General features: G+C 36.8%; 1 long non-coding RNA gene across 1 annotated transcript; it reads left to right on the forward strand.

Annotated features, from left to right (window-relative positions):
• Positions 1 to 1,783: 1,783 nt before the first annotated feature.
• On the forward strand, positions 1,784 to 3,492 carry LOC128128136 (uncharacterized). Its single transcript, XR_008225788.1, has 2 exons — positions 1,784 to 2,190; positions 2,301 to 3,492. It is a non-coding gene; the product is annotated as an uncharacterized LOC128128136 (long non-coding RNA).
• Positions 3,493 to 10,795: the final 7,303 nt, after the last annotated feature.

The following is a 10,795-nucleotide window of genomic DNA, read 5'->3' on the forward strand; positions in this document are numbered from 1 at the left end:
TGATTTTTACTTAATTTTTTTCATTTATTTTTAAAATCTTTAAACGGAAGACTGTAAACATTGTTTATTTGAAAAACCTTTCAAACCACAACGTTACGTTCAATTCAAAACAAAAATATCAAAATTATTTAATTGTAGTGGAAGCATAAGTTTCAAAATTAAATAACATTTCCAAGTGGCATCTTTATTCTAAGGATAAACTACCCAAAAGTGACCCCATCTCACCAAGCCAAGCTCCTAAGCTACCTGTACCAATCGTAAAGGCACAAAGCAAAGAAACAAGTGTCAGCAAATGCTTCATGAGCCAATAGGAGTTTGTACACAACCAAAGGGAAAACATACCATCCCTTAACGAGTCAATCATTCAAATTATGATCATATAAACAAATTAACATATCAATCAATAATCAATCATCTTTATCATAAAATTCAATCATTTAATTTTTGTATCATCCATTTACATATCATTCATTAGTGTAACATCAGTCGTATTTCATGCATAATCATATCGTAATCGTACATCATCATATCAAAGGAATCTATCATAATTGTATAGGCGTAGGTAGATCATAGTGATACCTAACCCCAAGGAAAAAACTCGTTCGCTACTTGTGTGCCTGGCCAGCCAAATGCTTTAGGTGGTTCGCGAGTCCCACCCATCACAACGACCCCAAGACTCCACTTTCACTACTCCGACTATGCAATGTACAAGTACATCGCGGTATCATTCGGGATTGGTACAAACGGTGTCAATTCTACCGATACACCTCCCAATTCCCACATGATGTTTGATCCGGCCTCGTTCGAATGGCCAACATCACTCCAGTCCGCAAACACCGAAGTGTACACGTACCATGTGTCACACGGGCATCCAGAAAGACCGAGCAACTTGTAAATGGCTTAAGCTCTTTTCCTAGAAGGTATTTTTCAACCAACCAAGCTCGAAGGTATCCGGATAGGGTTTCATGCTAAGTGCTAGGTTCTACCCTTGCCCTCTATGCATAACCCCGCATAATCGATCGTAAATCAAGTACAAGCATGCAATATTCGTATTATCATAATCAAGATTGACAAGCATGCAATATTCGTATTATCATAATCAAGATTCATAACATTTATACGCAGAAGATACTCAACAAGAACATAGTCAAATATCAAGCATTTCATATAGCATATCATGGTTGCAATTAATCGTATCAAGTACCAAGATAGGCATATCAACCAAGTTTACTAAGCATATAAATGTCACAGAAGGAAAAACAATGACATATCCCATACTGCACATATAGGCATAATCAACAATTAATAATATTCTAATTTGACTAATCGAGCCGTTTCCGGAAAGTAGTTTTCGACTATGTACAAGGTTTATGAAAAATCCACTGACTCACATTTGGTTCGGTAGTGAAATCACTTCAAAATGTGAATTTGTAGCTCTTTGATTCAGCAAATACCTAAACAAAAGTATATATTTATTAAGTTTAGGCTATGATAACTTGATTATTACTAAACGCATATTTAGTTTATCTCATATTGCTTTATTAAATTAATTTATTGTTGTTGATAAGCATAACTATTTAATACATGCTAACAAATCAGATCATTTTTTAAAACTTTTAAAATTAGCATGAAATTGTTATTATCTTATATTTACTAATAAATCTCATGATATTGCCAAAATTATAAGCCACGACAAAACTATCTTTTTTTCATGGCTGGACCAGAAAGGGATATGATTGCGTGTAGTTTCAAGATTAGTAGATTACTTAAATTAGAAGGATTACCCACCTCACATGGCTGCTAAATTCAGGCAGCAAGATCGTTAAACAAAAGAAGAAAATATCATGTGATAAGGGTGGAATTGGTAGAAAATCAACTTGATTAGATAGACAAAACAAAAGAAGTAAAACTGGTGTATGTTTATTGACAGCTCCTCCTCGTGAAATCAGAAGAAAACGAAGAAAAGAGAGACGTATATTCTTTGACATAAGCTTTCTTCAATAACAACCACTCATGGAGAACATGCCAAGCACCCCAGTACACACCTAGTCGTTTATCCCACCTGGAGTTGTTCCGTAAGCAGGTACCAAAAGGAAAGTCATTCATGTCTCGTTTAAGGATTAAGAGCAGAGAGTTGGCAGCTAGTTCCAAGACCGGGGGCGGAAAAGAAGGGCTACAACTTGGCAGCAAGTAAGCAACCTGGTGACACATATTTATGCTTTACAAACTGAGTTTTACTAGGCAACTTCTATTTCCGATTAATACATTCACAGACCTTAACAAGTGTATGATCTTTCAAGGTTAAGAAAGACGCTTAGCAGGTGCAAAGAAGGCTCCGTTTCTTCCTACTTCAATTTTCAGAAGATACGGCACTCTTTCTCGCGTACTTCTACCTCTCTATTTCTCTCCATGTCCCCTCTTATCCATCTTCTTATCTTTTCTCCTGGGTCTAGTGTAATCATATCAGGTATCCTTAGAGAAACGTATGCGAGAGTAATTAGGGCAGACGGTTGGTATATGCGTCGTGTGTAACAGAAACGAAGGAGATGGAAAGATACGGCTGCTTCCATAATCGCATGAAATTGATTAAAGAACAATTTACAGTTTTGGTCCCCAATAACTTCTCCAATTTCATTAAAATCTCGACCTCTTATATTCATTTCAATTAAAGTTTCTATGATTAACTATTTAGCCCCTAGACTTATATATTCACTTAACTTATTACCTTAATTAAAATTTAAAGTTAATTAAACACATTTTATACATTTTGATTATTAGTTAAATCCTATAAGTAATTTAAATCTCAATTAGTTACAACATTCTTGTCATTACGATTACTTATAGATTTAATTCATCAATTGAATACAAATTTACATCTATGTTCCTTGAACTTTGATACCTATTCCAATAGTAACCCTAACCATATCAACTAAGAGTTTTCTTTTTTATACAATCGTTTAATTAGATTGAATATAAAATAAAATAACCCATTTTCAATCATTTTGAATTATTAATAAATCTTAGATAATCATTCAAAATATTAATTAAATCTTTTAAATCATAAATAGTATCTTTATGTTCATGTTATTATATATTAAGCATACATTTCAACACGAAATAAACGTGCAACTTAATCGTATATATAACGGAAGACTAACATCGTTAACAAGGAGATTCTTGAGTCGTTACAGTGTACGAAAGACACCTACTTGATGTGGAGCGCCAGTTGGCTGGACTAAGGGTTCACCAGAGGGATACCCGTCACTTGTAAGAGAATACCATACCTTTCTTTCTTTGGTTTAAGGAATAATCTTCGTATCTATGCTCCAAGTAGAACTTTTCGATGTAACTATCGTGTACTATAAGTACTTTTAGTTAGGGGTTTGTGTTGTCAAAACTTTTCTACTTCGGATATGTTATATGACCTTCTCCAATGTCAAATTTCCTGAACTTATAACACCTTAAATATCAATGATAGGGACAGTCAACTAATTCCTGTGACAATCCTTGCTCAAATACTTTCATTCTACTATCGTTAGAATTCTATCTAAATCTCACTCTCGTCAAATTATTGAGCTATGGAAATTTAGCTCAAGGATCACTTCCAATTCTTGTCGAAGGTTGGATCATGTTATCCACCAACCAATCATAGACTAGTTTGAAATGACAATCGTCTGGTGACCATTCTATGAACTTACTTCAACTATTTACCAGTACTGCATCATAGGGATGTAGGTTAGACCACCGAGAACAGTTTAACAAAATAAAAAATTTACATTTATATGAAAGAGTAGAATACATCTGGGGCCAACCATAATCACTCACAAACTCATTTTCTTATCGTATAACAGAATCATTTCGTTATCCAAAAATAGTCAGCCAAACGACAAAACCCCGATCCTTCATATAGATGCCGCTACCTTCCAAGCCGCAGTAACAGCTTTCGTGACAGCTGTCCTAGCACACTTCAATGCTGGTAACGCAAACAAGGATGAAAATGTGCTGACAGTTCAAATTGTTGTAACAATCCAGGAAATCAACAAATGATAACAGTCACAAACACCCAAAGCCACAAATCTGAGTATAAGAAACGAAATCGTCAAGCCCAAAAGGAGCGCAAGCGATCTCAAAGACTTGCCATGCAGCAGCAACAAATGGCGACCTCTGCCACTTCAACACCGATCAAACAATATGAGGGAACACTCCCGAAGCGTGACAAGTGTAACTTTCATGATAACAGAGTTTGTCGAGAATTGAAATGCAGAAGTTGCAACAGAATGGGGCACACTGCTCGTGTCTGTAGAGTGCCGGCATGAACCATCTTCCAAGCCACTAGCATCGGAGTTAGCCCGACTTGCTATGGTTGTGGTGAAACCGGACACTATAAAAAGAATTTTCCATGAAGGAGGAACAATGAAAGCGCTTGTGTCCACATAACTCCGACCCGACACATCACTTCCACCACCGACGCTGGTGCAAGCCAGATATGTCATATATGCGGTGAGATTGGACATCTCAAGAAAGATTGTCTGATAACAAAGAACTCTGGCGCAGACGGGAAGATACTAAGGATCACTCCTGCAGAAGAGACTACTTCGGACCCACGTTGAAATACTAGTGTGTTTCGATAGAGTAGACTTATAAACTGTTAAAAACTAGTGCAAGTCGAGTCATATCTTTCTGTGAGATCCCATCAGTCCAGGGACCCTCGTGCTGCGTGTACTTGCTTTTTGTAGTATACCTTGTTCGCAGCAGTAGTTTCATAGATAAAACTAATTACTGAAACTCTGCCAAAATTTGCACCATTCTGTTTTTGTAACACCTTTCAGAACTAGTCTAATACCTTTTATTCCGAGTAGATCGACATTATCGTTTAACTTGTGTCAATTCGATCCTCACAATGCTAGTTTGTGCGAAAATTCTTTTCCCCATAATTGCTTTTCTAGCGAAGTCGTCATTCCAGAACTTCGAGATCCTCATGCATAGAGTATCTTATGTTTCGTATCCTTCCCAAAGAAACCTCAGCAAACCTCCCCGGAATACCACTCGTACAGCACGTCATGTTCAATCTGAAGACCCGTAAAGTTAATATATCACTGAGGAATGTATACGCAAGGGTGGTATATAACTAAGGTTCTACAGACATAGAATTGATGATTCCGCTTTAACTTCTTTTCCTTGTTTGGATGTGAGCTTAGAGAAGAATCATATATTTGACTGCCTTTTTAGTCTTAATTATACACGACTCGTATACGCGAAGCTGTGATTGATGAACCAAGTATGACTTCTAATATGAACTTCAGGACGGAGACTGCCTATGTCACACCCCAAAATCGGAACGCCAGAAACGTTCGGGGGTGGAGGACGTCATGTACAGTATCACAACAAAGCATAGTAGTAAACAAGCAACAACGTCATCCATTGCATTAATAATATAATTAAATACAAGTGTGTTCTGTGATGTTTATAAGACACCAAAAATGTAAATCAAAATAAGAGATGAGTCTTGAACGAGCTCCATCTTCTCAAAACATGGCATCGGTACCTGTCTACTGATGACCTAAGAATACAAGTTATTTTGAAAGAGTTTATCAGCTTTAAAGCTGGTGAGTTCATAAGCATTTTAGTGTCATTGTTTGTATGAAAATGTTTGTAAGTTTTTGATGTATAAGTTTGTAAATGTTGTAGTTAATGTTTGTATCTCCTAGAAAATCGTATATTTTCTACTAAACGTAGCCTTCTACCAAGGAATCAAATGTTCAGTATGTTTGTTTCTTGTTTGAGTGTGTGTTTTCCCAAGTGTGACTATCATTAACCAAAAATATAGTTTCTACATTACCGTTTATGTGATAAGATCACAATTTGAATGTAATAGTGAAATAATAATAGTACTGTAGTGTTGTATCATAGTAACTGTTGATGTACTATCTGCCTTAAACCAATTGTTATTTAAGGTATAATGTGAAATGGTTGCACCATACTTTCGACTCATAACACGATGATGAAAGACGTCGGAAGAAATTACATTTGGCACCTGTATACTTGCAAGTCCCGCTATAGAGAACAACAAGGTGTAGGATAGTCAGTCCAGTATAGATCTAGACACAAATTCACGCTCAACCTCCAGGAGACTTTAATACAAATCGAGCCATGGCAGTGATGCCATGCCATAAATAATGGTCCACATTTACGTTATTGTATACTTTTATATGGAATGTATGTATTAGAGTATTGTATGTTCTCTCTGTCTAGTATGTAGTATGTTCTATTTGTTTCTCATTTACTATGTTTTGTTTCTCATATAGTATGTTATGTTTCTCTTATAGTATGTTCTGTTTCTCATATAGTGTTTTTTGTTTCTCATATAGTAAGTATTGACTCATGTATGAACTCACTCTTTGTATGTTTCATTGTACTAAAAATAATGAGTAGTATCTTCCTAAACTATACCTATTATAGTTTACTAGTAGAATTGTTTGTATAACTGAATTTACTAAACTGACATAAAATCCTTTATGTCTATACATATATACATAATATATAACGATGGATCAAACGACACTCAAACAAATAACATGGTACTCTAAGTCCACAACCAAACAAGGAACATGAAATAAAGTGTGTTATCAGTCCTAAGCCCTTCAAACCTTACTTATATAACTACATATGCATTAGACATTGTTTTGACAATATATAAGTGTAAAAGAGTTAAAGGAAAAGGTTTTTCATGTAAGAACAAGTTTGATAAAGAGTTTAACATGTAAAAGAGTTTGATAATCATTTAAAAGTAGTTTGATTGATAAAACAGCTAAAAGTATAGCAAATCCATTGTTTGGTAGTTATTAATCACATGTGATTGATATGATTACTATAATGTTTCAACATGTATTCCCCCCATATAAGAAATTAAAATCATTTAAAAGGTAGATTAAGGGGTATGAACTCACCTGTAGTGAGTGGTTTGGAGGAACGGTTGGTATAGGATGCTAAGTATCAAGTGAAGACTTGAGCACACACACGAATACTATTTATCATATAATGATACATATATGTATCTAGGTAGTGATTCAGCTATTGGATAAGGTGTCTAAGTCGATAACTATTTTTGGTTAATACTTGACCCGACCCGGCATGGTCCATTTGGGTTGCATGCCACCATGCAATTGGATAGACTAAATGAGAGAAATAACACTTGGAGATTATTAATATATTATAAGTTCTAATATATTAATAATATTATTTGATTAGTTTGATCAACAATTAATTTAGAATTAATTAAGTGATCAAAAGATAACTAATTAAATATATGGGTTGATTATGTAAACCATCCATATCTTGTATACTGGGCTAAGAGGCTCTATGGATTATCAAGTTGGTTTCCACCCATAAGATGCTCCATGGATGCTCCATGGGAGTTACAAACCCATGGGTCATGGAAATGAAGAGTCATAACACATTAGGGTTTACATGGTGTAACCCTAGATATGTTAACACTATATAAGAGTCTCATACTCCACCAAAATCGGCTAAACATATAAAACAAGAGGGCTAGGCCGATTTTAAGAGGTGTGTATTCTCTCAAAAGTCTTTTCAAGAGCATTTGGTGTTGTGTGAAGCATTTGAGGCATCACACTTAGGGTGCTAGGCTCACAAGGTTTCAAGGAACATACGCAACAACATGGTAAGTTATTCTATCTTTCATTCAAGTTAAACATGGTTCCCCATGTATGCTAGATAGGAATATAACCTTGGAATTCAACTTTTCATGATAATTAGACAAACATAGATCCAAGGTTATTAGGGTTGCATGTACACTTAGGAAGTGTTAGAATGCTCAAAATCCATCATTAACAACCAATTAAGCAAGTATAGACACCCAAGGATATGGAAAACACTTTAATTCAAGTGCTAGAAGTACCAAAGGGTTGCATCTAAGGGAAGTATCGCCTCACAAAGGAGTGTACGGCCAACACGGAAGTCTCACATGACTTTACGGCCAAGGCATTAACCCCCATGAGTTTACGGCGGTAAACTCATGGTATTTTCTACCAAATTGTGTTTTAAGGTCTTTCAAGTCATTAGGAAGTGTTCTATGTTAAAGTCTAAGCCTTAGGAAGAAGTGGTGGCACAAATGCACCACTTATTAGTGTTTACGACACAAGGTGATTGCCTTAGCCATAAACACCACATGTTCTTGAGTTTCTTGATGTTTTCTAAGTGTTTAACAAGTGATTCCAGCATATAACAAGCTAAGAGTAGTGTACTTACTTATAAGAAGCTTGTAAGGGTGTTTAAGGTCCAAGAACACTAGTGTATGCTCTTGGTGAAATGAAGAACACTTGAAGATTTATCAAATGAAGAGATTTCATGGATGAAATCATGTATAATCACTAGATAAAGAGATGTAACAACTCATCAAGAGAAATAATTCTTACATTTTTGGAAGATCGGGATGAAGATATTATGATACTTGAGAGAGAAATGGGGTTTCTAGCCTTGAAATGGATAAGAAATGAGGAAAATGATATAAACTCATGTGTTTAACATGAGTTCACGGCCAAACTCATGAGTTTACAGCCCAAACATGAAGGTTTGGCCATAAACTCCTAACACCCGATTCTTGAATATACTAGGCTTAGAACACTCAAACAGACTCTAAACAGTGCTAAATGATAGCAGAAACAAGGCTGAATTTGATTGAATTGATTGACTGTACAAGATAGAAATTTCGGGTTGTCACATCATCCCCCCATTAGAGCGAATTTTGTCCCGAAATTTGAGTTTAAGTAAATAAGTAGTTACAAATAACTAAGTAAAAAGATGAGGATATTTCAGTTTCAACTGATCCTCGTGCTCCCAAGTGAATTCAGGTCCTCGCTTGGCATTCCAGCGAACCTTCACTATCGGGATACGACTTGTTTCGTTTTCTTGATCTCTCGGTCCATGATCTCTACAGGTTCTTCCACGAAGTTGAGTCTCTCGTTGATCTCGATCTCGTCGAGTGAGGTAACAACGGTCTCATTGTAACAACGTAAATTTTCAAAAGAATTTTTTTCATATAAAATCATATGAATCCTCATGAAACATTTTATTAAAATATCATTTGTTCAATTCACAAAATATAACTCCATGTTTTACTAATTAATAATCCAGGATCCTCATAACTCTTTCTCTGGTGTGTACAATCAACCGGTGTCGTCCCACGATCCTGAGAACCTGAAACACATAAGACATAAGACGGTAAGCACAAAGCTTAGTGAGTTCCCCAAGATACCACATAAAACACCTATTAGCCACTCGAGGCTATAACTCTATGGACCCTCTAGTCATAACTCTGTGGACCCTCTGTTTCTAACTCTGTGGACCTTTCGGTCATAACTCTATATACTCTGAAACACACACACAGCATAAATCACATAGAAATAATACAGTGCATCACATCACATAAATAGCATACAGACACTCTATCACATACCTCTAATTACTACTCTAGGTAAAGTATAATGAGAAGACTCACCTGGCAAGCAGAAAGCAACTATCCTCACACTTGAATCTCAAACTCGCCACCGCCTAACACATAGGATGAATATCTCTTATAATAACTCTTTTTCACGACTCAGATAATCGAAGGCAGTTCCTTCTCTTTCTAACTCTCTAATGTGGGTAAAAGACCAATTTACCCTTCCAAGTCCTCTATTACTTATGTTGACCAAAACCCCAAAGTCAAAAGAAGTCAAGCTCAAGCCAACAGTCTACATTTGATCCTACTCGTCGAGTGCACCCATGCGACTCATCAAGTCCCCTCGCATCAACTGAACTCTACCTAGGACTCACTCAACTCGTCGAGTTGACTCCGAACTCGGCGAGCCAACACTGGGTTAAGACTACTCGGTCAAACCCGATATGACTCGTCGAGTCACCCATGGACTCGGCAAGTTGGCTCCCACAAAATTCTCATTCGGCCATTTGAGGTCAGATCTGCAACCCAAACTCATAGATCTAACCTCCTACTAGCCAAAAGTCATGCAAAGGTCTGAACTTGAGGCTCTTGCATGGTGTATTTTTCTCTATATACCATTTTGACTCCATTGAAGCTCCATAGCTTCAAAGCTCCAAGGTTACTCACTCATAGCTGCCTACTTTATGGATCTCTGGACCTCACAAGGTCCAGATCTACAATTCACTCGAAAAAGGGTTTCGATGCACCCAAAACCCCATCAATATGGATCTGAAACACATGGGAGGCAAGAGTTGTACAACTTCTGAAGCTTGAAATGAAGATGAGACTGATCCACCAACTCTCCTCTAAGATCCTTGCAACTCCCTTGATCTTCTTATCAAAGAAATGACCTCCAATAAGCCTCTTTCATCTCTAGCTCATAAATAACTCAAGGGTTTCTCTCAAGGGACGAAGACATTGTTGGGAATGGGCCAAGGAGGCTATAAGTGCCTTTAAATAGGTACCAAACCCCAGAGATTAGGGTTTCTCTACCCAATGCCTACTCGACGAGTCCTTCCTCGGACTCGTCGAGTCCACTCATTAAATCCACGGGAGAAAGCCGACTCGACTCGGCGAGTTGGAACCTTAACTCGTCGAGTCTCTCCTTTAATCACAAGAATAACCCACACCATAATACCTCTGAAAATCTGGATGTTACACTCATTGGATAGGCACTTTTTCAAGTTCGAGAGGTGGAAAGTAGAATGTACGTTATTGAGTTCGCGGGGTAGATTGAGTTTGTAAGCTACAGGGCTGATTCTAGCAAGAATCTCGAAAGTCCCTACTTATCTTGGA

This window comes from Lactuca sativa, chromosome 8 (genome assembly GCF_002870075.4).
Source record: "Lactuca sativa cultivar Salinas chromosome 8, Lsat_Salinas_v11, whole genome shotgun sequence".
NCBI lineage: Eukaryota > Viridiplantae > Streptophyta > Magnoliopsida > Asterales > Asteraceae > Lactuca > Lactuca sativa.